Source organism: Podarcis liolepis (genome assembly GCF_965112155.1).
Source record: "Podarcis liolepis genome assembly, chromosome: 1".
NCBI classification, from domain to species: Eukaryota; Metazoa; Chordata; class Lepidosauria; order Squamata; family Lacertidae; genus Podarcis; species Podarcis liolepis.
Genome location: NC_139554.1, coordinates 66470956 through 66496983, shown reverse-complemented (window position 1 = coordinate 66496983; position 26028 = coordinate 66470956). Strand labels below are relative to the sequence as shown.

The 26028-nt window shown below is 42.1% G+C and overlaps 1 protein-coding gene across 8 annotated transcripts in view; it reads right to left on the bottom strand.

Moving 5' to 3' along the window:
* The window catches only part of SYT9 (synaptotagmin 9), an 85761-nt gene that overhangs the window by 43440 nt on the left and 16293 nt on the right, over positions 1–26028 (bottom strand). The window lies entirely within an intron of this gene.

Below are 26028 nucleotides of genomic sequence, written 5' to 3'. Positions count from 1 at the left end.
GCATAGAAGCTGCTGTGTAGGTCAAAAATTTGGTACTGTTTTCCTTCCTAACTCTCTACTCAAGAAAAAAGACATATCATCAAACTAGCACAGGACTTTGTGATGCTCACCGAACGCTATTTTACAAGACACGTTGATTTATCACCCAGACGTCAAGAAAACCTAATGCCTCTGCTTTGTGTATCACATCTGTCTCTGTCTCCCCTGCTCTGCTAATTTCACACTTCCTCCTCCTCTCTCCTATTCTGTAGGACCCTTTGCACACACACCTCGTTCTTCCTGCACAAATGTAATGCCTGGAGAGAGCAGGGGTGAAGGAAGGGGGTGCGGGGCGCCACCGGGTGTCATCCTGAAGGGGTTGACATTTGGCGTGCCCCCCCCCACCTGCGACTCCCCCAAGCCCGGTGAGCGGCAAAGCAGCAAGCGGCAAAGCTGCCGCTCTCCCCCTTCCTCCGGCTCGCTGCAGAGGCGGATTGCGGTGCCGCACCGAGGCTGGCCCCTGGGGAGGATCGTGCAGCCGCACCAATCAGCCCTGTGGGCAGATCGCCCCACCCCTGGGTGCACAGCATGTGTGCCACTCCAGGTGCCAGGGCACCTAGCTCTGCCCCTGGGAGAGAGAACATTGTTACAGCAGGAAAACAAACAGAATAAAAGCTTCTGCCGTGGATTGATTGTTTTTAACACGGTTTACAGTTGATCCGTTTCATACTGCCATCATGGTACATCTGCAGCAGCACAATTAAAAGCCTTCATCTGCCCCAGCTGCAACAAAACATGTCTCTTCCATACTGGTCTCTACAGCCACAGCAGGCTCCGATGGTTTGACTTCACTGTCAAATTACTCCATTGTCTCCTGAGACAGATGGATGCCAACTGGCATTCGGACACCTCTTGGAGCCTAACGGATGGCAAGACAAGGTATCAGGATTTTACATAAATGAAATAATAAAAAGCCTGTTTCCCTTTTTGTTTCGTGTGTGAGTGTCTCACTGTGTACACACACACACACACACACACACGAGTAAGAACATCACACAGCCTTCAAAGAATGTACGTGATTAACATAGAAGATGTTGCTGAAATTGTGAAAAGTAGCTGTTTCTCTTTTCAAAACAGCTGCAAGAGCGCAGATGCTTTTTGTCATGCAGGACTATTTACCCTTTTGTGGATAATAATGTCAGGCTTTCATTTGGGTGCTCATTCACAAGGCCCTCAAATAAATTTTAGCAGGGACCTCCCAAGGCAGTACAACAATCCTTGCTGGTGACCAAGCGGCAACAGAAAGAAGAAAGGCCTTTTGTATTGTACATGGTAGGTGGAAGTCAAGAGTATTTCCATGTTTCCAAAAACCCGACGGCTATAGCAACCCACAGTCTATAATTTTGGGTAACAACCATCCCTCTTTCAAATTGTTCTTTAACCTGGAAGCCTCCAAATGGCTCACCTGTTTTGCTGGTTTTTTTCAGCTAAGCTTTCCCCTCCTATTTTCCTAGGGTGTTCTAAGTCACAGGGAACTGTCAAAATAGGCAATTTGCTCACCTTTCACAAAAATCCTACTATTATCTTATCTTGTAGCCATGCTGACACATCTGGGTTACTACAGAGAGAAACAACAGAAAGAGGCTAAAAGAAACAGCCATTTACAGAGATTTTTGCAGAGCTTCTTAAATATGTGCTGCACCAAATATACAGAAAACATTCACAAAAAGTGATGCGCTCCTTGGAGAAAGTCAGCAGTGGGGTGTGGGTGAAGAGAGAAAGAGAGCCTCGCAGGTATTTTTAAAGGGTTACAGGAGAGCTACTAACGGCCATGTGGGACAGAGGAAGGCTGCTCAGCTGCTAAAGAACAATTAAAAATAAAATCACTAAACTGTGTGGGAAATGAGACTGCTCTTTTCAAGCAATGCCCCGTGCCTGGGAGATTTATACAACCACAGCCTCATTCCTGGCCCCATCCCTGATGATGTGCTTTCTTCCCCCATGACTTCTAGGCATGGTGTGTGATGTCTGTAATGGGTAAGTCTTCATATGTACTGTTGAAAGCATCTTCCTTTCTTCACAGATACATAGGGCTCAAGAGGTGTGATGTTGCAGGTGGGGCCAGGAGGCGTGGCCTTCTTCCTGCATCTATATATTTGGCCAGTGCTTTTTTCCTAGAAAAATAGGTGCCAGTAGATACCATGAAGTTTTTACAGTAAATGCCAAACTTTTTAACAACAACAAAAAGAGGTGTGGGTGCTGCATATCCCCAAATACCCCCTGAACCCCCACTATGTTTAGCTATAGGTGTGGAAGGCAATTTCTGAGAAGGGGCAACTACTGCAATGGAATTACTCGCTTCTAGAGCAGGCATAGGCAACCTTGGCCCACCAGATGTTTTGGGACTACAACTCTCATCATCCCTAGCTAACAGGACTAGTGGTCAGGGATGATGGGAATTGTAGTCCCAAAACATCTGGCGGGCCGAGGTTGCCTAGGCCTGTTCTAGAGTGAGGAAGAAGGAAAGGTAATCTCCTCTCACTGACTGCTGGGAAACTGTGACCCCAGCAATAGGAGTTCTACACCAATGGGGTTCCGGCAGCAGTGAAAAGACAGTCGAAGTGTAGTAAGGATGCCCTACAAGAAGCTTTGCAAAATGACTCACTATTTCATTTGTTTATTTTTATTTTCTGCCCCTCTATTGGAAATGGTTCACGAGGCAGTTAACATTAGAAGGAAAAGAACGCACAACTCAAGCAAACAACAAAAGACGCAAGCTCCCCACCTACAGAAAGTGAGCAAATCAAGAAGAAGTGTGTGTGTGTGTGTGTGTGTGTGTGTGTGTGTCTGGCAGTGGCATGTGATCAATGAACTAGGGGGACTAGGCTGGTCTCCCAAATATTCTCTGTAAATTAGACTATTAAATCTTGGTGCCTCCTTCCCACCTGGCTTTGGGAATGAGGCAGCAGGGCTGCAGCATCTTGTCAGAGCCCTGGTGCCTACTTCCCAAAGCCCAGGGAGCTTCTGCCCAGATTAGTGAGGGAGGTGCGGTGCCCAAACGTGGGATATCAGGATATCGCCCTCCCTGAATCGCCCTCACAAGCTGGTGCCTGTGGTCCTAACTGTCCCCTATGAAAAATTTCACCACACGCCACTGATCTCTTGAAGGTATATTTGTAGGCATGCATTTAGAAGACACTAACGGATCAGTAAAATGAAATGCTTTGCTTTTTCAGCACATTCCTTTTTTATTCCTGTTATTTCTTTTATGCTGATGTTTTTCATAGTTACACACACACAATTTACTATGACTAAATGGTGCTGCTGACAAGGCAATGGTTTGCAAGCAACCCCTTTGATTACTGAGCATATGATTCACACCAGGCAGGCCCTATTCCTTTCACTATTCATAGCTATTAAGTCCCTTGCGGCATCCTTGGAGTAGAGTTGCTTCAGGTAATGAGTGTTCCAAGCAGCTGTCTCTCCAGTGTTAAAATACTCTATTCCTATGGAGCCGCCTTCATATTACTTACACTTGTGATTTACTCTCAACCTCACTACATCTTCCTTGGTGCAGTTCAGCTCCTCTGAACCTATTTATCTAGGCCTAAATATATTCCTGCAGGCTGTTATTTCTTAGCTTGGAGGCAGGAACTTGCACCTCCCTGCAACAGACCCCGGCTGCCCAAATGTACAGAAGCTTCAATGGAATAGTACAGTTTTCAGGCCTTTGCTAATCTTCAAGGTAAAGGTGATTTTTTTCTTACAAGCTCACTTTTCAAAAGAATCACAGCAGTGCACCAGCACCTCAACAGTTGTAAAGGCCACAGCTCAGCTACATTGACAGTAAACACAAATTTTCGGGGCTATGTGTCCCACTTATTCTTGCAGATAATCAGAATCTCCTTTATATCATACAGGAGAGTTTCTAAATATTAAGGCAGAGGGGAGGGGGCATATACTTCTACTATTGTAATGCCTGGAAATTCTAATCTTCACCATATCAAGGTATTTGTCCTATCTCCTTGGAAACTGGTGTGGCATAGCTACCTTGTGACTGTTACCAGCAGACCATCTTTGTTTTTGCAAGAGTCGGCGAAGGCTGAGATGGCCTATGAAAGCTTTCTTCCCCCTCCCCTTGTCTTTCTCATTTTCTATGGTGGCGCAGTACATCAAGGTCAGCAGATGTGGTTCATGCACTGCTTCAAACCAGTGACCTTACTTTCCCAGGAGATTGCCGTCTCTCCGCTGTGTTTAAGGAGGTTTTCAACAATACTAGGTCATACTACTGTCAGGAAGAAAACATATTTTTACCGGCTGCATTTTTATATGTATCTGTGTGAAATTCAAACTCCTTTCCCCCAGCCCTACCCACTTAAGATCTAAGAGTTTGAGCATCCCCAGAGGTCCAATTTATAGCATTTAGGCTCCTTATGCCTCCCCATAAGGAAGAGTAAAAGCAGTAGTTTAAACTTTAAATGCTTCCACGTTTTCAGAAAACACATTTAAGGAACACGGCCCCATTGTCATCCGTTGTTGTCTTTCCCAAAGGAGGGAATGCAAAGCAGAAAGGAGAGAGAGCACTAAAGAGTTACTAAACAGCATTAAACATTGAAGTGGCAGACAACTTAGAAATACACACACACAGAGAGAGAAAGGAGAAATCTGAACTACAAAGATTTGTTACTTTCCCTTAGCTCTTTTGTGTATACAAGAAAGGCTGCCTGCTTGTCACACTTATGCTCCCCCCCCCCAGCACTTCCCCAAGTGAGCGGATTCAATGCACCTTGGCATTCCTACCTTCTACTGGCAATATAATTAGCACTACAAAACACCAAGGATAAGATAAGGCACTGGACAGCCATAACTCTTGGTGACCTGCCAGTCATTTGAAGCCACCAGTTAGAAGAGTGGAAAAATTTGATGAGATCATCATAGTTGGCATCCATCTGCCTTGGGGGAGAGTGCCTTTGCAGGCGAATTCAAACTGTTGGGAGGTTGCAGCGCCTGCTGTGGCTGCAGAGACATGTTTTGTTGCAGCTGGGGCAGATGGAGGCGTCCGGTTGTGCTGCTGCAGATGCACATGGCGGTTCTTCTTTCTGCACTCCTCCCATTGCTCATCAACTGATATTAAAAATAGGATAAAGCCCAGTAATGCCCTTGCTTAACGGGAGATCCCAATGCCAGCTACAGACAGACAGAGTGAGAGACTGTTTTGCTGTTCTGGAGGAGCTTTTCCAGCAACTCAAAGAGCCATGAAATCTCGTCTCTTTAATGCTTTTCTTTCTATTCTTGCATAGAAAATAACCCCCTGATAAAGGATCAGCTTGGTGTTTCTTTTATTGCCTTGAAAAAGAGCCCCTTTCCCCTTGGCAAGACAGCAATCCCACACAATTCTGGCCTACCTACATTAACCATGAATGGGACAATTTTCACACACACCTAAGCAAACTGTAAGTAAACAGTGAGCCGCATGGGAAAGGCATGGATAAGAGCAGCAAGTCATTTGGGAACCAGCCCTCATAAACTTTCCACATTACACTGCAGCAAGCTAGTTGTAATGGGGGTGAGGGGGAAGAGAAGTACTGTATAGCCAACAGCAAGTGCATCTGTGGGATTGCAACACGTGTGGAATTGGATATATAGCACAAAATTCCGCTTACCTTGCTTCACAGATACAGAAAACTAACACATCGGCAATACCTAGTGGAAGAAGCCAGATGAGAAGCAAGTAACATTTCTCATGGCCAGGAAGTGAATTTTCAAAGGCATATTCAGCTTTTTTTTACCTTATATTACACTGCCTCCTATTTCCTGGAACATGCCGTTAAAGTCCACCCATCCACATCCCCTCCATTCTTTCAGTCTTTGCCCCAAATAATAGGAATGTAAGCAGCTGGCTTATATCAAGTCAGACCACTGTTTCCTCTGGCTCAGTACTGCTTATACTCCCTGGCAGCAAAACTCCAGGCAACTTTCCCAGCCATCCCTGGAAAAACTGGGACCGAATCTGGGATTTTCTGCAGGCAGAATATGTGCTCTATTGAATAATTTCACAGCGGATCCTGGGACAAACAGACCATGGGCAGCACACACCTGTGTAATTATGGTTATTTCGGATAATGTTCTCCGAACCTGGAGTGCTATACTGCAGAAAGTACACAGCCCAGCATTAATAGTATAGCTCAGAATAAAACACTAAAATTTTTCTGTAAAGCTAAGTACCATATTTGAAGTTTCCCACTTTATGAGCCAAAAAAGGTTGTCTGCAGATTGCTGAGTTGCTATTGAGTTTACGCCGAGAAGGAAGCCGCTTGTTTGAAAACAGCAAATACATTCATCCTGGACATTTCTCTGCACCTGCTGTTCACCTCCCATTCTGCTTGGATTCAAAATGTTATTGAATTTACTATAGAAATGTTAAGCACCCTTTACAAAAAGAAAAGATGCCACATACAGACCTCTGCAGAGATTTCTGTAAGAAGGGACCTTTATCCCCTTGAAGTATGAAAAGATGCAAATGTCAGAAAATGTAAAATGAGCTTACTGTGCCAACCCACTGAAAGAGAAAGGGCACTCTGAAATCTATCTACTTTTGCATGAAAAAGGCAAGAAGCCTTTAATCCTCACTAGGGCTAGAATATAAAATTTGATAGGTTACCATGAACTACAGCAATGGGAATACTTTTTATTACTTATTCATAATCTGACTTCTTTATTCACATAGCATATTTTCTACTGAAAAGGGTAACTGAATAATAATAATAATAATAATAATAATAATAATAATAATAATAATGTTATTATTTATACCCCACCCATCTGGCTGGGCTTTCCCAGCCACTCTGGGAGGCTTATAACATATCTAAAAACATAATAAAAACATCAATCCTTAAAAATTTCTCTAAACAGGGTTGCTTTCAAATGTCTTCTAAAAGTCAGATAGTTGTTTATGACATCTGAAGGGAGGGCATTCCACAGGGAGGGTGCCACTACCGAGAAGGCCCTCTGATTGTAACTTCACTTCTCGCAGCGAGGGAACCAGCAGAAGGCCCTTAGAGCTGGACCTCAGTGTCCGGGCTGAGTGATAGGGGTGGAGACGCTCCTATGGGTATACAGGACGGAGGCCATTTAGGGCTTTAAATGTCAGCACCAACAATTCAAATTGTGCTCAGAAACGTACTGGGAGCCCGTGAAGATCCTTTAGGACTGGTGTTATATGGTTCTGGCGGCCAATCCCAGTCACCATTCTACCTGCCACATTCTGGATTAGTTGTAGTTTCCGGGTCACCTTCAAAGGTAGCCCACATAGAGCGCATTGCAGTAGTCCAAGTGGGAAATAACAAGAGCATGCACCACTCTGGCGAGACAGTCTGCGAGCAGGTAGGGTCTCAGCCAGGATTAATGCATGATATTATCCCATTGCACCCTATTGCTTCTCACCTTGCAACAAAACAAAACAAAGCAGGATTCTTAAAATAATTGACTAGGTTATAAACTTCTGTCAGATTCTTTCAGGCAAGTGGGTCTATAGGATTGCAGCTATAGGCACCTTTACTATACAACAAGAAGACACTGATCCACCACTAATTTGCAATTATTAGTTATGTTAATCCAGAACCCTGCAATTTGGAAAGGGCAGCAGGCATAGGGAGTAAGCACTATTGAACACAATGGGATTTACTTCCAAGTAGAAATGCCTATGTTTAATCTGTCTCTAAAAGTATATTGCTTTTAGAGACTGGTTTTGCAGATGGCTAACAATAATTAAAATGGACAGAACATTTCCTAATGACTATGGAAGCACACATGGAACTTTGAATCAGGATGTTAAAATAAGTAATTAAAACAATGAAGCTGGTCAATTGCAAAACAAGGAACAGGGTCCATTTTAACTTGCTGCTCTGCTCTGATCCTATATGGTCACAAGGAAGCAACATTCTAGTCTGAGGGAAGCTCATAAGTGGTTTATAAATCGTTCCCAGGGAACTCTATCAATTGCAGCTATGTAAGGACAAGGACGCGGGTGGCGTTGTGGGTAAAAGCCTCAGTGCCTAGGACTTGCTGATCGAAAGGTCGGCGGTTCGAATCCCCACGGCGGGGCGTGCTCCCGTTGCTCGGTCCCAGCGCCTGCCAACCTAGCAGTTCGAAAGCACCCCCGGGTGCAAGTAGATAAATAGGGACCGCTTGCTGGCAGGAAGGTAAACGGCGTTTCCGTGTGCTGCGCTGGTGCTGGCTCGCCAGAGCAGCTTCGTCACGCTGGCCACGTGACCCGGAAGTGTCTCCGGACAGTGCTGGCCCCCGGCCTCTTAAGTGAGATGGGCGCACAACCCTAGAGTCGGACACGACTGGCCCATATAGGCAGGGGTACTTTTACCTTAAGGACAAGATAGGTCTTCCAATGACTCTCCGCACCCTTAACAAACTACAATTCCCAGGATTCTTTGGAGGAAGTAACAACTGAAGAAAAGGATTAACAATCTTTTAAATATACTGTAGAGTGCAGCGAGGGTGTTATGTATTGAAGTTCTCACCCTGGCCACCAGGAGTATCGTGTATATAGTTTTCACTCAGGTCCACGTCAGTTACTTTAGGCAGGAAACCCTGGGTTGTTGTTGCTACAATGTTGACAACTGGCTGTCTATAAAAGCAGGCCGGCTGAGCTGTTTGCTGTTCAGTTCTGTTCTGGCCTCTGAATAAACAAGAGCTGTTTGAAGAATTGCTGTGTCGTCTGATATGTTCACCCACAACTTAACAGAGGGCCCACAATCTAAGTAGACAGGAAGTCTTCCAGGGGAAAAAAACTTTGCATTTTATATCCAAGAATATCATGCAGAGAACACTATGCTCTCCAACAATTTTATATGATCAGTAAGAATTGAATATACTAATACAGTGGTACCTCGGGTTACATACGCTTCAGGTTACATACGCTTCAGATTACAGACTCCGCTAACCCAGAAATATTACCTTGGGTTAAGAACTTTGCTTCAGGATGAGAACAGAAATTGTGCTCTGGCGGCGCGGAAGCAGCAGGAGGCTCCATTAGCTAAAGTGGTGCTTCAGGTTAAGAACAGTTTCAGGTTAAGAACAGACCTCCGGAATGAATTAAGTACTTAACCCGAGGTACCACTGTACAGACTAGGGAACTGATTGTGGAGGTTTCCGCCCCCCCCCCTTTTAAAAAAAACCTGTCATTTTCCAGTTCTTTCTTCCATTAGATTACAATTCTTACCTAAAGGCCTACTTAATCTCTTCACAGTGATGCTGCCACAGGCAACATGAAGAATACAGCTATTCATGTCAATCATCTGTGCGTTCTAAATAAAGCATAGAGTGACACACCCATATTTCAGATACGAGTCAAGAGACATTACACACATTTCTTGCTCTTTAGTACTGCTTCGTCTTTCCTTCCAGTCATTTGAACTAACATCTTAAGAAGCAAATTACCTTTCAACTTCTTAATGCAGATATTACACATACTTTCAGAATAAGGACAGCATAGTAATTATTTGTTATTTGCAGACGAGTTGTTCCAATAGGAACTCTGTGTATGTATGCTGATGTTTTTTACACAGTCTCAAATTCAGTAGCCAAGTGACGGCAATGTGTAAAATAGAGAAAAGTTAATTGTACCAATCAGAATGCTTATTGTGTCTTTTCAACTGACTGACAGTAGGCACTGCCTTGTATCCAGTTAGTGGGGAGAAGAGAGAATAATGAAGTATTTTTCTTGTATACAATTTTAAAAGATCCTGCTGGGAGTGAGACACACATCCATATAAAATCTAGCACAAAGCAGCCCCAATCATAATCATAGTAATAACAGTTTAGTGCAAACACAATCAAACGCACAGAATGGATTATTTAGGACGTCTTCGCAGACAGACAATGAATTGCTGCTCTTGAATTGTTCTAATCTAATTACAGCCACAGGTAGAAGAGTAAATAAATATATTTTTGCTTATGCCCCATCAGAGTGGTTTACAATGTTGAAAACTTGCACCATAAATTTTACAAGGGTAAAGCTTGTAACAGCTTACTTTGAAAAAATAAATCAATACTTGAAAACCCCACACTGGAGCAACAAAGCTGGTTCTCCCCCCACCGCAGCTACCTCCAAAATTCTCATATTAAAAGGCGTTACAGTATTGTGCTTAACCTCCCACCCCAAAGAGAGATTAAATTCTCATAAATGTTATTTTATGGAACAGTTTTTGTTGGTGGTAGTCTATGCATTCTCTTGAACTCACAGAACTGAAGGTTGGTATTTTATCTGTCCAAAGCAAACACAAAAATCCTTCATCATTATATCCTTCATTATAAAACAGTAAATTATCACGTTGCATGTTTGCAAATTCATGGAGGCTTCATTATATCATTGCCTAAGAGATGGCAGAAACTGGATCCCATTCAAAATGTAAAATTCATGGAGAAAACCAATATTTATGAATACTTGATTAGGCTGTGAATCTGAGAATGCCATATAAAGCCAAAGCAATCAATGCTAAGTACCCAGCCTAGGAAGGAGACTGAGACTGAGAGAGATAGAATCCACAAGGGAGCTTCCTTCAAGCGCTGGGAAATGTGCTAAGAGGCCAGTGTTACCAGCAAAGATACACCAGTATTAGGAATCTGAAATCAAACCAAGTGCATGGGATTTTTTTCAAACAGGTTCAAAGTACCTTTTGCATATGAAATGCTATTCTCTCGACACTACCTTATTCTGCTGTTGAATCCTCATTCCTGGTTCTGGAACAGCTGGTTTTGAAAAATGTTGCAGGATAAAACAACTGCCAGCAACCAGGCCAATTTACCTGCATTTCCTGCAACATCCATTTAACCTCTTCTTGTTCCATTTCTAAAACACGCATCCAATTAAGCTTTACATAAAAGCTTTCCCATTTAGGGCAGCAAATTAAGCAAGAGGAGCTCCCGCAGGGAATGTAAACAGCACTGTGTGATCATAGCTTAAAGAGAGAATCTACAAAATAGGCAGTGATAGGGAAAGCAACGTTCTTGCGTCACTGATACCCACTCATAGTGACTGGGCATGCAATAAAGCTCAGAAATGGGGCCTGTTGGTGTTCAAAAGCTTTATTTGCCTCTTTGTCACAGTTACTTTCAGTGAAAAATTGGAGTAGCAGTTCTGCTAATGGCAAAATACTAATTACAGGTGGGATTCAGCTAACCAACCATGTCAGCTGAAGGACTTCCTCCTTGTGCAACATGGATTTCCCTCCCTCTCTACCCTCTGTGTTTCTGAAATTAGCTTGGGGGGCTGGGTGGAGAACAGGGTTCAGGGGAGAAGGGAGGATCATCCCATCTGGCAAGGAGGAATACTTATGCAGACAGAACTACTGGAAAAATTAAATGCTGAATTCCACCCTACAAGAATCTCCAATCCCCAAAATCTAACCTTTCGAGTTTTTCGGTAAACTGACAGGTCATACTGAATCCTAAATTCCTTGTAGCAACTGGCAGTTAGAGGCCCCGTGAAGTAGCAGTTATGATTCAGCTAGAGCTGATCTTTTCACCCTCACTGTTACTGTTGCTTACACACGGGTATTACCTTTATCTTTTTTCTTTTTAAAGGGATGCAGGTGGCGCTGTGGTCTACACCACAGAGCCTAGGGCTTGCCGATCAGAAGGCCGGCGGTTCCGTTGTTCGGTCCCTGCTCCTGCCAACCTAGCAGTTTAAAAGCATGTCAAAGTGCAAGTAGATAAATAGGTACCGCTCCGGCAGGAAGGTAAACGGTGTTTCCGTGTGCTTCTCTGGTTCGCCAGAAGCGGCTTAGTCATGCTGGCCACACGACCCGGAAGCTGTACGCCGGCTCCCTCGGCCAATAAAGCGAGATGAGCGCTGCAACCCCAGAGTCGGCCACGACTGGACCTAACGGTCAGCGGTCCCTTTACCTATTACCTTTTTTTAAAAAATTATATTTTTATATTAACACAACATTTTAAAAGATTTTTTCTTCAGGCTTTAATTCTCCACAGCCACTGAAGGAAGGTGAGGACAGGTGACCCCACCTAGACCCGAAGTCACCCTCCCCCAAAGCAGGCTCAAAGCTTCTCAAAGCTTTTCAAAATCATTTTCTCAGCAGCTAAGCATCTGCTCATTTTCTCTGCTGTTGCAAGGCAAAACCGTTACTTTTATCAGCACGAGAAGGCTTCAAAAAGCTGATGAATAGACTCTGTCAGAGCAGGCCTGAGAACGGAATCTTATCTCATTCGGTTGCAACATCTTGGACATGCTGAACCACCAGGGCTCCTCGACCCCTTGGCTCTCACCCGTCTTTCCTGGGAAGGGCGCCAAGAGTCCAAAAGAGTCCCAAGACAGGGGAGCTTTCTATTCATGCTCAGAGGAACTCATGGGCAGGACTCCTGAGGGAGGAGAAAGGGGAGGGAACTAGAAGGGGAATATATATGCTGTGCAAATGACTGTGAACTCGTGCATGTTTTTTGTGAACTATCACACTTGCTCCTTCTACCAGTTCATGGATGGTAGAAATAAAGCTTTTTCTCCGAAACTATTCCTTGAGTGTCTGTTGACTCCTATTTTCCCTTTCCCGGGCGCAGTATTTTTCCCACCCGAGGGCAAAGCCTTATAAGGCTACACCACAAATCAATTATTCTCTGCAAAGTCTAACCCCCACCCCACCAACATATTAGAAGTGCATGCAAAAAATGATTGCCAACCCCAATGGCAGATCAGTTGGTAGCGCATGAGATTCATAATCTCAGGGTCAGAGCTTCAAGACCCACGTGGGGCGGAAAGATTCCTGCTTTGTAGAGTGTTGGACTAGGTGACCCTCATGGTCCCTTCCAGATCTACAGTTCTATGATTCTATATTCCCCTGCCAGTTCCCTCCTCAAAACAACAAATCATTGCAAAGAGAGGACATTAGCAAGCAGGAAGGAGCCCCATCTCACTACCTCAGACAGACCAGCTATCTTGCCACACCACACCACTCTTGATGTTCACCTCGTTGTCTTGAGCATGCCATACTGTGGCCAAGGTTCAAAACATAGTTAAGCTATGAGCCATCCAACTGCAAACCATGGCTTGCCAATTTAGAAATTACCAAAAGCCAAAGACTTAAATGTCCTGAGAGAAGGCAAAAGAGCCTTCACCATTCTTTCTGGATTTGAAAAGCAGCTCACCTTAGCCCTAAAGAGCAATGATATTTTACCAATAATTTTACTGCATACACTGCTTTGAGGGTTTTTATAATAAGGCAGTCGATAAGTATTTCAAAATGATGGTGGGAGCAAGACTGAGGAGAATGGGATATTGCTTTTCAGCTTACTTTCCCTCTTACATTTATTCTGTTTTCACTGCAGTGTAGTTGTGTAGTTTGGTTGTAATGTCTTTATTCTCTTGTTATTTGTATGGCAGCTAGAGAATTTTATCATCATAAATATAATAAATGTTACATGACACTATTTTTGTTTTATAGTTTTTAATCTTCCTGTAACATTTAAATTAATGTTGGGGGGGGGGGTTGTGCCTGTGTCATAAGGCACCCTGAGTATGAGGGACACAGGAGGAATAAAATCTGAACAAACAATAACACAAATTATTTAGCTGTAAGTGGGTACATGCTAATAGAATAAAAATGCAGGCTGTGTTCAACCCAGAGACTGGATAAAACCACATCATAAATCAGGCAGGACAGGTACAGGAGGTATTTCTACAAATTACCAAGCTAATGCAATTTAAGAGAGCAAAAATGTCTTGCAAAGCAGCAGCACTATGATTATTTTTGATTTGTTGCGAACAAAACTCCTAACACAATTATATAGCTTTGCCTCTCTGTATGAAGGAAGCTGGGAAGAACTGTGTGTTCTAAGATTTCAAAAATATTTTAAAGAAAGCCAGAGCATAAAGGAACCTGCTCAGTCACAAGTAATGTTGCCTTTCTTCAGTTACCTCCCAAGGGACAGTCACATATGAAGATTGGTGCCATTTAGGAGAGAAAATAAAACTTCAAGCATTTACCTACATGTTCGCACTGCTTGATAGAATTTAGTAAATAATCCTGATTTTGCCTTGATGTATACTGGCACTTAAAGTAAATGCTGCTGGCCTCCTTGGGAATTGTCAACAGCATTACTGACCACCTTGTATTTTCATACTTTGTTTGCATAGGACAGGAAATGTTCAGAAATCCTTCTAACGGTTTTTGAAGCAGCACACCCTCATCTTGCCTTGCCTGGATTAATATGAATGTCTGCATTGCAAATGAACAATTTGGCCCACAGTCCTTGGCCTGTGGCTTTTCAGCAGCAACAAGAAAAGGACGCAACTGCAATTAAATCTACATTACAACCCATCCATTCTCCAGGGCTTCACAGGTATTTGAAGCACCTATTGGCTTCTGTTAGCAAAGGGGAAACCATGTGACAGCTGGCATGCCACAGTTAAGTGTTTCAATGTTGAAAATTGCCATGTGACTCTATTCTTCTGCCTCCCACTGATTCACAGGAGGGTCGGAAGGATTTGGCTAGTAGCTGAAGACACACGCTTCTGAGGATGAAAGGAAGAGCAAGGGCAAGTGGACTAGTTATTATACACAGATCTGAATGAAATGCTAGAATGTAAGCTCATGTGGCCCTATTTCACTCAATGGAAGTAATAGATGAATCTTAAAAGCTGTACCACATAGGCAGCTTAAAATAGGGTATTTCCATAGCTATACTGGGGTAATGTTACATACACAACAATACAAAGTGTTGATGGGAGTGCACTGATAGAATTGCAGGCTATCTAAATCCTGAAATACTCCAAACTAATGAGACTGTGAACAGGCGAGGTCGGATGTGCACATACCATGAATAGCACATACCATGAAAAGCAGATTCAAAGGGCTCCCAACTGGACGAAGCAAGTGATGCTGGGGGAAAGAGTGTTTCCATTCAGAATCTCTGAACATCTCATCATTCGCTTTTACTCAAGAGGCCAACAGAGGGAAGATAGTAGCTGGAGGTGGGAGGAATTCAAAGCATCTTTCAACACTTCGCTAAATTTTTTTTTAATGAAAACTCATCTATAATTCCATACTTTTAACAAACATTAAGGAGGAGCTTCAGTTTTCTCCCTGAATCTGTGGCTGCTTTTGTACCCACCCCCCTACTTAGTCAGGTCTTGTTTTGGGAAAACCTGCACTAGTTATACATTCTCTTTTCAAGCTCACCAAATGTACTACCCTGCTGTAATAACAGGGAAAATCTGATTCACAGGGCATCTTAAGAAGAACTCTAGTGCAATTAGGAATGCATTAACACTTTATAATTCAAAAGTGCTTTTTCATACTTCCTCTCTTCTAAACAAGATGTGTCACTGCCATCCAATTATTTGACTTTTAAGCATGACTCAGCAAACTCCTCAGAGAAACTTTCTGCTGTAATAGGTGCCAGAACTCAAGAAAGCTAAGGGTGGAATTCGATCCTGTGCAAGCATTTCAGCTTGCCAAACTGAAAGCTTGCCCTGTTTCTTGGGGGTGCTCCCAAACCCACCCCAAGGGCCAATTTCAGGTGTGTGGGGGCATGGAGGGGGGAAGGAGAGGGAGGAAATCCCCACTGCACAAGCAAGGTTTCCACGGATGAGGTTCACTGGGTGAATCTCATCCAGTTTTTTTCAGTTTTTAAGAATCCACTACAGTGGTACCTCAGGTTAAGTACTTAATTCGTTCTGGAGGGCCGTACTTAACCTGAAACTGTTCTTAACCTGAAGCACCACTTTAGCTAATGGGGCCTCCTGCTGCCACTGCGCCACCGCTGCACCATTTCTGTTCTCATCCTGAAGCAAAGTTCTTAACCTGAGGTAATATTTCTGGGTTAGCGGAGTGTGTAACCTGAAGCGTATGTAACCTGAAGCATATGTAACCCGAGGTACCACTGTACATTAATACTGACAGTCTCAGTCCTAAAAGGCGAATCTCTCTTTGTTACAGAGTTCTGTCACCAGAAACACCACAACTGTAACAGTTTAAAAACAAAGCAGTGTGTTGTCTTTTATGATTGTTTTTCTTTTAGTTGTAACTTTTAGTTGTTCTATTACTGGCATCAACTAGCATTAGTGGGAGCAATGTAACATATAAACCAAGAGCTAATGATTTCTACCTGTAAAAAATCTGTGTTAGTCAGGGCTGGCCCAAGAAATTTTACCGCCTGAAAAGAAAGAGCAAGCTCCTCTTCCCCCTGCTCCACAGCTCCATATACAAAAGCCACCTGAACTGGTGTGGGACAGTGTTCTCCACATTATCGTAGGGGTACAGTCTAGCTAATGAGGTGCTGCACGGGTCTGTCCGCTAACACCTAAACAGCACTTCATATCTCCACTGCCTGAGACAGCCATCTCACTCTGTCTAACGGCAGAGCTAGCCATGTGAATGTACATTTAGAACTTCAATAGAAACCCACCGTGGCTCAGGTGGACAAATTTCCATTTCAGGCATTACATTGCTCATGTTAGTAGAGCACTTCATACTAGTGACAAAAACAATCAAGGCTGGTGTCTCAATCTCTATGCCACTCTAAATACACTTGAATCTTTGGAGCATAGCTAATGTTGCTTCTATACAGATTTTTAAGGTACCCAGCTCAATGTAAGGACTGTGGAGGGTAGCCTACTTGATAAAACTTTCATTCACATACTTCCATAGATCATGGAAAGAATGGAGGGGTGTGATGTGAACTGGCGATTAGTCTATCTCACATTCAGTAGTTTCAGGCAAATAGACCATTGACACCATTTGAAAATCTGATTTTGAATATGAATGAACAAAATATTATAAATTTTATACAAAATATTTACTGACCTGGCCATTGGATAATGTAATGCTTATGCTTACCGGTATATCCTGCTTCTTGAAAATTAATAATAAAAAATAGAAACACATTCTTGACTCCACAGCCCAGGGAATAATACCTAAGATACATTAGCCATTTTAATGCCTGATGTACTTTTGCTTTTCTTTTGCTCTTAAAAACATCTGGCATGCAAGAAGTAGATGTTATGAGTATTTTTTCAGCTGGCAATTCAGAAGGAATTAATTTCTGGGTAGAATAGAAATAACTTTTGATATACGCTCATGAGTTAAATGTTCACGATCTCTGCTCACAGTGGCAGCTTGTCAGCAAAAGAAGAAACAATAGGAGTTGCAGGTCAGGGAAGACTACAATGAAAGGAGAAGGCAGTAGTTTTTGATGGGAGGAAGGCAAATTTTCCCCATAGCAGTGCTGGTCAGATGGGTCTTTAATATTAGCTCTTCATAAGTTCCTCCACACCCGCAAGGCCAGACAGCTGTTAAACCAGGTATGATATGTCAGTACCTCATATGAACAGCTAACTGGAGGAGAAGGCAATAAGGGGTTTTTAAGGCCGCGGATCATTATGCCTCACATTTACTAATTTAAGCCTGAAAACAAAGGTGGTGTGAATGGGCAGCTATCTGAACCCAGAGAAAGGGAAAACTGCATGGGAAGCCTCTACCGAAATGGACACAATAAAAGCTGCTGATAGAAGACAGCTACACTAATTTACAAGTTTGGAAAGGATATGCAGATCCAATTCCTCTGGAAAAAGTTCACAAGTTTTATATTTTCCCTCAAGTTTTAGTTTTAGTTTCCCTCAAAAAAAGTTTTAGTTTCCCTCAAAAAAATACCTTGGGTGTGTCTCTTAATCAGAATGCTTAGAATGTGTCCTGAAATTTGGTCACAACTTTAGGAAAAATTACCCTTTTTGGAAACCATAAGTCTTCTGTCAATAATAATAATAATAATAATAATAATAATAATAATAATAATAATAATAATTATTATTATTATTATTATTATTATTATTTATATCCTGCCGTCCCCAGCCGAAGCCGGGCTCAGGGCGGCTAACAACAATAAAACAGTACAAAAGTACAGCATAAACAACACTCTAAAACCATTCATTATAAAATTAATTTTAATTATTTCACACAATTTATACACTGCTTGATTGTAAGAAACCTCAAAGTGGTTTACAAAAAGACAAGACAATAAAACAAACAAAAAAATTACAACCCTACTTTAAAACATACAAAAGTTAAAATACTAAAGCCAATTAAAATTACCGCAACTTTATAAGCATCTGTGTAGGCTCGTCTGAACAAGAATATTTTTAGGAGGTGCCGAAAACATTAAGCTCTTCTAAAATGCAGTATGAATGCTTAGTACTATTGTTAAATGTGTTTCATCTTGTTTGCTGTACGTGTATTATAGCCACTTCTTAAGAGTTCACACTTGAGTTAACTTAACACTAATTAATCACTCCATAGCACCCCTTAGTAAACCTGTCATACACAGTGAGGGTGGTGAAAGAATGGATTTCTCTCACCTTTTCCATGAAGTGGAGGTGATGTGGAGATTCTGATCCAAATTAGGACTCACAGCTTGTGACTGTATATGTGAGACAGAGTTCATCTATATAAAATAATAGAAAGTACAAGGATGGATAGTGATGTAACCTATTGTGTTATGCCCTCCTCTCACAGATTTGACTGGCACCAACCCATGGGAGTTTTGAGTGCCAATTAAAAACCACACACACACACACACACACCTATCAGTATTTAGCTAAACTATTTCTGAAGTTCAGCAGCTTGCTGAACTTGTTGATTTGTGTTTTGCAATGATAAGCTTTAATATTATACTGATTTTGTGAAATCTGCTTTTTCATTAAGTATTTGTTTTGCACATTGTACCCTGTGCTGGGATTATTTTTAATGAAGAGTGGACTAAAGAGGCTCTAAATAAAATAAATAACAGGATAATCCAAACCCTCAATGTGGAGGGAGGAATAGAATGGAGTGGAAGTGTCCATTGGAAGAACTCTGCCATTGGTAGGGAAGTCCCACCAAAAAAGGTGAGCCCTATCATGCCTGCCAAACTAGTAGGCTGAAGGTAGTGTCGGCTGTGATACCACTGGTAACAGCCTGCGGAAAACCCTGAAATGAAGCATTTTGACACAGGGCTCAGGGCTAGCGCAGGACCCACTGGGTCTCACCTTTAGTCTGGTACAAGCAACAGAGTTATAGACATGACTATGCCTCCCTATTGAGCCCCATCACCGCTGGCCATGGATTTCTGATTCCCATTTTTTGAAACTTGTCTCGCTTTTAAATCCCCGAGCTGGTCCAACGGAATATACCATTTCCTCTGCTGTCTTTCCCACATGCCCTTTCTGGTACAAACTCTTATCTATTTAGCTCTATTTGACGCCTGGTATACTAAGCTGCACTTCCAGACAATAATTAATTAATTAATTAATTAGTATTAATTACGTGGGAGAAGGTCAGAGAAAGAAAGAAAAAAGGCACAATGAAAAGAGAGTGAAAATGAGGCTGCGGAAATATTGAGATGACTCATTTCCAGTCTTTTTAATCCCTAAAGTGATACGAGAAGAAAAGAATGGATAATATCAAATGAACAAACAAGAAATGCATACAAGAAAACAAGAAGGCTTGTGCTAAGACAAGAGCTTTGAAGGCTGGATGGCATGTTACTCCGCTACCACCTTTAATTAGCAGTTATAAAGCATGACAGACAAAGCATTTAATTCTGTCTTTTGAAATCTTAATTTAAAGATCTAAAGATTTATGTACACACACACGAATTACTCTTGGGACAATGAAGATAAGATATATGGAACAATTTGCTTCAGGTGCCCAGGCTATGCACATAGGACTGTCCTGTCACAATAAATTTCCTATGCTTCACTTTGGAGGAAGCAACTCCATGCACATGTTGTGTGTGCCCAGAGTTTCCTTCTCTGCATAAGAAAATGGGAAATCCTCAATATGGCAGCTCCATCCAAAGGCACACGATGGTCTGGCTTGGGGCAAATGTCAGTCAGGAGGATACAGGAAAGTTACATGGTGTTGTGTTTGCCCACAAGCAGGGAACAGAACTGAGGAAAAGAGCACTTAAATAGCATGACAACATTGAGTGAGTTAATTTACTACACTAACAGATTAAATTAATTGACTAAAAAGGTGCCCCAATTAACTGGTAGATTTGCTGAGCTGTTTAAAATACAAGAGCATATGAAGCATGTAGAGGGCAGGCTCCATCATAGAAAAGTCATTCTCCCTTTATACTTGCACATAAGTAAATGCTTCTAACATGGTACCTGCTGTTCCTTTTGCAGGAAGGGTAGGATATAAATTTAATAAATAAGTGGAAATAAAGCAGGTGTCCTCTAAAAGTGAGGAACTTTTTTCTTCTTTAATAGACTAGTAAATCAAGCAACATATATTTCTTTATTTCTTAATCTTTATTTATTTTTCAAAATTCCTAAAATCTGGCAATACAGAAAGTTTTAAAATACAGCTTTGTACTAAGCAAGTACAAAACAGGCTAATAAAACAGATCTCTGACTGGAAGGAGTGGGACAGGGGGCTTTACAAAAATACAAAGTTGAAGCAGGAGTCAATTGGAGTATAGAAGGGCCTTAACTGAGATGATTCAAGTACTAAAAGACTTTCCAGGATCAGCAGGAAATGATAAATATAAATTCCCTTTGGAAATATAGCAACGAAAGATGCATTGGCCCGTTTTCATCCTCACCAGCATTTGGGTATCACAGATTTTACTGAATGGAGCTTTCCACAAATCACCAGTTTAACAAAATGAAGCTTCTTCCCACCCCAATTTATTTTCTATTTATAGATTTCAAAACATTTCTAAGCAACTTAATATTTAAAAGTCTCTAAGGCTATGCATGAAATAACAAAGAAACAATGGAACACCATAACTGAAACAATAAAACAGCATTATAAGATGGGGGTAAAAACAGCAATTATTACAATGTGTGGGTGTCCTCTTCATGAGGTCACAGGAGAAGAGTAGAATATCGTAAGTAGCCAAAAACACCAGAAGGAAAGCCCAACACACAATTCAATTTTCTACTATGTTTGCTTGCACAGAATAATTTGTCAGTCTTTCAAAACAAATGTTAAAGATGTAGTGTATATATCTTCACTGATACCTATGTTGCTATTATACTTTTAACACATAAACAGTAAAAGAAAAAATGTTTATTCACAAAACAGCTCACATTTTAAAGCAGAGATCTGTCTGTAGTCACAATTGGAGCGTATAGGTCCTGTTTTCTCAAAGTTGGTCTTAGTAGAAGACTAAGCATAAACCACTGAGATGAGAAACACGATTTACTTGCTTTGGTGGCGAATGCCACCATTTTGCTAGTACATACATACACCCTGAGACTCCCTAAATAAATATACTCTGCTCCAGCACTGTCAGCTGAAGGAAAAGTTTCAGACCAAGCTAAAGATGAGAGAGATCATCATATTTTCACAAGTGAAGATCCTCAGATACAGAAGCAAACCAACATCCTATTCCCATGTGCAAAGAGGTCTAGATTGGGAACCATTAGAGAAGGCAGAGGGCGATCCTCTGATGAGTTCAAGCCACATGAAATTATTTTTCAGGAGTGCCTGTATTACAGGCTAACACATCGCTCCCAAAGCACAAAAACCTTTGCTTTTAAAAGGGTTGGGGGGGTGTACCATTGCTATAGTTAGTAGTGACTGGTGGGGTGGCATGGGTGGGGCTGCATTGCTCTCCCAGTTGCTCCAGTGGGGTGGATTCCAGGTAAGTAAGTAAGTACAGGATCTCACCCAAAGATAAAAATCATAACTTCAATGGGTTAGGCTTAAAGGCGGGCATTTCTCCTTGACATCTCTCTTAAAAAGATGAAACAGATGGTGAGCAGCTTTACTGAACTGGTTGTCTTTACTAATAACTTGATCAGAAAATTATAAATCTGAGATCTACTTGATTTGGGTTTCTTTTGTTTTGGTGGTTTTGGTTTATACTGGGTAAAAAATAAATTGATTGATTTGATACTCTAATGCCTAACCGGAGTCAAACATGCCTACAGAAATACTAAAAACAAATGTGACCTGCAGTTTGACTCCTATTATTATTTTCTTGTGACATTTGCTTTGGTTTTTAAGATGAATAATTAATGGCAGCATTTACAATTCATTTATCCCAGATGTCCTCCTCTGGAGTCAAATGTTTTCAAAGGAACCACAGGCTTGTGCAACATGTTGCCTTTTATTCTGAAGAGGGCATAAAAAAGGCAGGTGGGAACAGCAGGGGCAGGGCAGGACTTGGGAGAGACTACGGCAGTATCATGCCCCCTTCCTCTTATGGAGGGTCAGTAACTTAACCGCAGCAGATTTCACCTAATACATAAGCACCTGTGTAATATAAATGCGCAAAGTGCTTGTAAATCTTCTTTGCCTGTTCTTACAACAGTGCTGGCAAATGCTCCAATAGCAGTTGCTGTAATCCCATTTTACAAACTGGGTACTGAGGCTGCGGGAGAACATTAAAGCTGTTCTTTGCAACAGGGTCTGATTCAACATGCTGTGATCGAAGGGCAGTGCGGACCCCATTTAGGGCTACGTTGAAATCCACTCTTGGTCAAGGCAAAGGTGATTCACCTGCGAATGAAATATAGGCATGCAAATAATATTTTTTGCCTCTTGGAAACTTAATACATAACAACTTATAGGAATATAGGAAGTTGCCTTATACCAATTCAGACTATTAGTCCATCTAGCCCAGAGCTCGGGAATATCCACTCCGTGGGCCTAATTCATCTGGGTTTTTCCCAAACCACACCCACTTGCCCTTTCCCATCATCATATGTGATGTCAGGTGGAAGGTAGGTAAAATCATGACCTTCATTCATTTTGTTTTAATTCTTGTTTTTACTATGTATTTTGTGTTTTTTAATCTTGTATTTTTATGTGGTGAACCGCTCTGAGATTTACAGGTGAAGGGAGGTATACAATTCTTATTCTTATTTTTCAGGAAATGGTAGTCAAAAGTCAGCCTCAGGCCAATTTAGGAGAGAGGGATCCATACCCTCCAAATGTCCCGATTTTCCAGGGACAGTCCTGGAATTAAGAAAATAATAATAATAATAATAATAATAATAATAATAATAATAATAATTTATTATTTATACCCCACCTATCTGGCTGGGTTTTCCCAAACACTCTGGGTGGCTCCCAACAGAGTTAATGATAATAATATTAAAAAATGATAAAACATCATTAAAAACTTCCCTAAACAGGGCTGCTGATTTGATCCCCTAATGTCCCCATTTTCCCTGCCAGTGCAACTGCTGTTGAGCTTAGGGAGGAGAATGAGTTGGCACTTGTCCCAAGCGATGCCAGCGGCTGTGGCTGTAAAGGAGCACCCCATTGCCTCTCCGTGGCCTCTCCATGCTTGCCACTTCCAGCCTCCTCCCTGGGCAGCTAGCAGGGGCTACTGAAGAGAAGGCGAGGAGGATGAGAGGCTCTGGCCACGGAGGCCCAGCCCCTAGTGACGTGCCAGCTCTGAGGGGCAGGCAGAGGGCAGGGCTGCCCTGGGCGGAAAGAAAGGGGGAGCGGAGCGCTTATTAAATGCTTTGTGCGCCTGCATCTAATCTTGCCTCTTTCTAAAATGTATTTATTGGTGTGTGTTTTTCTTTTTGTACATCTAGCAAAGAATAACATAAAATTGGGTTTAAGGAGTTTTCTCAGGACAGTAGAAGGTGTGTGTGCTGTGTCCTGTTGCTGTAGTTGTGGTGGCACTTGCCCTTCTTCTGTTAGGAAATGCTTGAGGGGGAGACACAAATGAGGTTCAGGGGGGGGGGGCAGTGAGAAATCTCCCTGTTTTCATCCGCAGAATATTGGAGGGTATGCAGATCCAGAACAATCCCTGAATACCAGCTCCCTCCTCCTTTCCTGCTACTCACATGACCACATAAGGAGGACTGGGTGAGAGGGGGGTACTGTATTGCCCTGTTCTGGGTTCGACCTTGAAGTGGTAGCCCTTTCACCCATCCTAGGCATCCATTTTAATTACGGAAGCAATTCCTTTTCAAATGACATCCCCCCCCCCCAAATGCTTAAAGCTCTTGCATTACCTGTAAACTAGGCTCTTGTTACCACCTTCCATAGGACAGATGAGGGGAACAGAGGCAGACTGACAGGTCTGTAAGGGCATAGCAGAGCTGCCACATGATTTAGTTTTTTAAAACAGAATTGCAGAAGAGAAGTAAAAAGACATCACACAAACAAACAAACAAACAGAGTTCCTCCCAAGTATCAGGACAAAGCTTTTCCCAGTTCTCAGTTAAATGGTATTGTTCGAAAGTTATGAGCCTGCTGGTAGAAGCCACAAATACCATTAAAATCCACATTGTCACAGTTATGTAAAACAGTAATTACAAGGACCCAACCTTGCTTGCAGGAAGCTGGAAGACCCCATTAACAGATATCTTTTAGCCAGTGTCTCCAAAGATATTTGGCATTTACTGCTTTTTCTGCCTTGCAACCCGAGTACTTAAACATTAGCCACTGACACTAATTAGGTTAAGAGCCTGTCCCTTTACTGTTAATGTTCACTGTAGCCAATTAATTCAAGAACAATGTTAAAGACAAGTTGAACATATCTCTTTTAAGTGCCTTTAAAAAAAAAAGGATGATGGAACCATGTTTGGGGGCATGCTTTAAACCCTCCTTCCCTTGTAAAATACATATTATTAATGCCAGTGCTTTTTTTCTAGAAAAAAGTACTGGTACTGCTTGAATACCTCCAGAAAAAAGCACTGATTAATGCAATATCTGGGTCAAAAATGTCCCAATTTAATTATAGTTTTAAAAGGACCAGTGAGATATATTTGACAAAATCATTCCAATTTACCAATGTTAAACAATAAAACTGTATTAACTGTTTTATAGCATAGGGGGTACAGCTATAGTATTTGGGGTCTTTAATGATCTCCCCCATTAGTTTCTATATGTATAATGGGTCACTTCCTTTCAACTCAAATCTTCCAGAAATGCATATTTTGAAAATATTTTAACATCTTCACTGCTGCATCAGCTTAGATCCTATATATTTTCAGTGTACAGTGTTTCGTCCCCCCCCCCATTTCTTTTCATTTGAGTCTGACCACAACGTCATTAATGAAAGCTTCAGATTAAAGTGAAGGAAGGACAAGCACATCATGGAGTATTAAGTGGAACAGGTTGGAGAGGAGAGTTTTATACAATCTGTGTAGCCCTTTGGGATCAGTGATGATGCCCTACATTAGGGGTCAGGGTTAAACCAGAGCCTAGGACTTGCCGATCAGAAGGTCGGCGGTTTGAATCCCCGCGACGGGGTGAGCTCCAGTTGCTCGGTCCTTGCTCCTGCCAACCTAGCAGTTCGAAAACATGTCAAAGTGCAAGTAGATAAATAGGTACCGCTCCGGTGGAAAAGTAAACAGCTTTTCCGTGCGCTGCTCTGGTTCGCCAGAAGCGGCTTAGTCATGCTGGCCACATGACCCGGAAGCTGTTCGCCTGCTCCCTCGGCCAATAAAACGGGATGAGCGCCGCAACCCCAGAGTTGGTCACGGACTGGACCTAATGGTCAGGGGTCCCTTTACCTTTAAACCTTTTCAGCAGGGGGCCACTCCACTGTCCCTCAGACCTTGTGGGGGGGCCGAACTATATTTTTTTTTGGGGGGGGGAAATGAACAAATTCCTATGCCCCACAAATAACCCAGAGATGCATTTTAAATAAAAACACACATTCTACTCATGTAAAAACACCCGGCATGCCCCACAAATAACCCAGAGATGCATTTTAAATAAAAGGACAAATTCTACACATGTAGAGCTGATTCTCAGACCGCCTGCAGGCCGGATTTAGAAGGCGATTGGGCCGGATCCAGCCCCTGGGCCTTAGTTTGCCTACCCATGCCCTACATAAACACAGGGAGGGGAAAACTATGGTATTTTAGAGCTACCGGCTCATTTGCAAGCTTTGCCAGAATGCTCAATTGCTGCCATCCTGCACTTCATTGAATTCTTTATAACTGTGCACAACACAGATAAAATGCTACCAAACCAGGATGTCTGTGTCATTTATGGAGTTCATTTGCACTTTGACAGAGGCGTCAAAATGTTGGTAAGTGTGCCCCTAATTCAGTCCCATCAT